Source organism: Anomaloglossus baeobatrachus, chromosome 6 (assembly GCF_048569485.1).
Source record: "Anomaloglossus baeobatrachus isolate aAnoBae1 chromosome 6, aAnoBae1.hap1, whole genome shotgun sequence".
Classification (NCBI taxonomy): domain Eukaryota; kingdom Metazoa; phylum Chordata; class Amphibia; order Anura; family Aromobatidae; genus Anomaloglossus; species Anomaloglossus baeobatrachus.
The window spans coordinates 364,299,364-364,302,622 of record NC_134358.1 but is presented as its reverse complement, the minus strand read 5'-3'; the positions used below and the strand labels follow the sequence as shown (position 1 = coordinate 364,302,622).

The following is a 3,259-nucleotide window of genomic DNA, read 5'->3' as shown; positions in this document are numbered from 1 at the left end:
AAGCTGCTCCTCATGCAGTGCTTCTCATACACTGCTCCAAAACACACTCTCACTCCATGTGCCAAACAAGCTAATTAACACCTGTGTCAGACACACCCATAGGCAGGGGTATGTGGATGGCCAGTCCCACCCATCTCTTAGCCATCCATAATCCTGGCCCATTTAAAACTATAGAAAATGTCTGTGGCACTACAAGTACCAGCAAGAACTCCCAGGATCACACCACTTATGTGGTACATACCGACCATTGACAATCAGGCCGGTCACCTTGTCACATATCCCCCCCTCTGCCTAAAGCCATCGGGCTTGGCACCATTTTACATTTCTAGACGAGAGACTCTTCTTTGCCTGCCTAGAGCTCCAACCCTTTTGACACAATCTGTAACCATCACCAAACCCTGGTCAGTCAACCCACCTCTTAGAGACATCTCCCTGTCAGACTGCTTCCAATGGTCAAGGTGGTAGCGAAACTTACTGTTAGTCGAAACTACTGACCGGTCTGACCCTGAGCTGTCCAGTCCACTAGAGCGGCTACTGTTGGGGTACCTTAGCACTGAGCTAGCAGAAGACCTGCCAAAACTAGACCCTACACACTGTTTTTGCAGATCTAGTATGGCATCTTCTTTCTATGTACTGTCGGTCACGTCTCTGTTGGCGCCTTTTCCCATCACCATCTTTGGCAGTAGAAACATCACTCCCTCCATCCTCTCTATCGGAGTTCATCTTAGAGGGTGTTGACCCTGCAGAGTCTGTGCTATAGCCCAAAGGATAGGTGGGTCTTCTATGACCTTGGCTCCGCTCACTAAAGGAACTGCTTCCTCTGCCATCCATGGCAACATGTTCATCAGGTGGACCATACTTCTCTGGGACCTGACCTGAAAGTGGCTGCCACCTCGCACCAACTTGACGAAGTTGTTCTGCAATTCTCTGTCTTTCCAGATTCAATTGCCTTAGGTCTTCTAGATATCCCAAGTGATATTCCAGGACAACTTGCATATTATCAACACAGTCCTTTGTTCCTACAATGATAAAGGAAACCATACCGATTTCACAGGGTATCCTGGCTTCATTATACACATCAGTTCTCACCTTTGTGGCACCAGATGTATCAACCATCTCCTGCATGGCTCTTCCAGTTCTTCCAATCAACTTCATGATAAGTTTCCTGCGTACCTGAAGTGTTCAATGAACTCCAATAAATTCCGAGCTGTTTTCACTGCCTCTGCAGTCTCCATAAATTCAAAATGTTCCACTGTCTTCTTCCACTTCAACAGCTGTAACACCTGGAATCTTCCTTGCTCGCTGAATGTTACTTCTCAGTGCTCTTACTGCAAGTCGAATTAATTGTTTCTTTACAGTCACCACTTCTTGAAACGCTGCCGTCAGCTGCTTCATACGCTCCAAACGTCTGGTGCCTACTTCTTTCTGTATAGTTATCAACCATTTTACACGAAGACACTGTAGGTGCATGTCACTCAGGATAGCCACTCACTTCTTTGTAGCTTCACTTAGAGACCACACCACCAACTGATTAGTCTCTGGGGCAAAGTACACTTTACAGGCTCCTATGGCCTTCTTGAATTTCTCACTGGCACAGGCTTCTCTCAGATCTTCAGGCACATCCACTGTGTACTTAAAGACTGGATGGGTTCCTTTACATTCAAGGCCATCAGACCGTTCTTTGGGTCTTTTGCATTCATCTTTTTCCCTTACCAAAGTCTCCACTCCTTGAGTTACACACTCCTCAGGTTTAGCCCCAGCTTCAGAGCCTTTGGGTTTCTTACTCTTAGCTGAGTCAAGCTTCACATCTACCATCTTGGTCTTACCAGCCAGGTCAGTCAAGCTCTCAGCTCCTGATGAGATCTCTGGTCCAGACTTCACTTCCACAGAAGCCCTTTCCACTTCTGTAGCCTCAGCTGTTTTTTCGGTCTTCACTGCATTACCTTCAACTTCCTCTTGAGGCTCTGCAGTGTTACCTTCAGCTCTCTTGGGTTTCTGCAGCTTCATCTTCTGCCTGGATATCCCACCCTTCAGCATGGTACTCTGTTCCTTTTAGAGCTTTGGCGTTGTTTTCACTGTTAAACACTTCAGCACTGGGTAGTTCAACAGTCTGGTCATCATGACTTGCGTGGATTCTTTTTCCACCAACGCTCTCCAGGAGTTCATTTTCTATAGCACTTTCACTTGACAGACCATCAGCTTCATGCTTGGAAATCATAGGGGACACCACTACTACTTCCTGAGTTGGCTACTTTTCTGTGATTTCACCTTGCTGATCTCTGTCGTTACAGTGTGTCACTTCAGTCTCTGATTCCCTTTTTTTTTTCAGGATTTCGCTGTCTGACTCTACACTAGCGTTTGTCACTAGTAACGAGCTATCCTCAACCTTCTCTGCACCCTCAGACAATATACCTTGCACTACCTCTTGGCGCTTATTACGTCTTCGTCGTCGGGAAGAGATTTTACCCTTCTCAACTGTCTGTACCTCATTGTACTCGCCCATTATTTTACTAGAGTCAGTGCCTTTACTGGAATCATCGTCACTCCCCCTGGTGACCTGGACTAACATGTCCCCACTTAACCAGGTGTCAGTCCCCTTTTCTGGAGCTGCCCCGTTTTTAACAGTCACACTATCATTTGTTACTTTAAATGTCATGTCACTAAGTTGGGTATGTCCCCCATTTTCTTTGGTCACCCCTAACTTAGGACTGTCTCCTCTAGAAGGCACTCTCTCCTCCTCCTTACACAGAAACATACAACAAGGAACCCCTTCAGCCTACAGCTGTGGTGGGGCTTAATTAGTACCACTCCAATTTTTGCATGAGCTCGTGGGCACTTTCCCCAGCTCTCACAAGTCCCAAAATACACCACAGTCTCGGCCAGTTATAACTGGATGCGACAAGTCTGAGACTATAGGCACATCGCAAAGCTCAAAACCTTTGACAGTTTCAATGACCACTCTGGCCACTGGATATTCCTTACCATTCCCATAACTGCCACTGACTTTAATCAGTTTTCCAGGAATTGAGTCTACATCTAGCGTGGCCCTTACCAGGTTCAGCAAGCTCGCTGGGTAAACAGCACAGTCATTTGTTCTTCATTTACTTCAATGGAACATTCCCGTGGTTCCTCCCTGGAGCCAAAGTCCACACCGCAGGCCACTACCCGTTTGGACTTAGGAAGCTCTGCCTCTATTTTTGGTGACCACCACTTTCTGGGACTCTATCCTCGTTTGGGCAAACACCTCTTTTTGGGACTC

At 46.8% G+C, this 3,259-nt stretch overlaps 1 pseudogene; it reads right to left on the bottom strand.

The window, feature by feature from the left end:
- Window positions 1–317: 317 nt before the first annotated feature.
- Window positions 318–1,815, bottom strand: LOC142243924 (RNA-binding protein fxr1 pseudogene; annotated as a pseudogene).
- Between the last annotated feature and the right edge of the window lie 1,444 nt (window positions 1,816–3,259).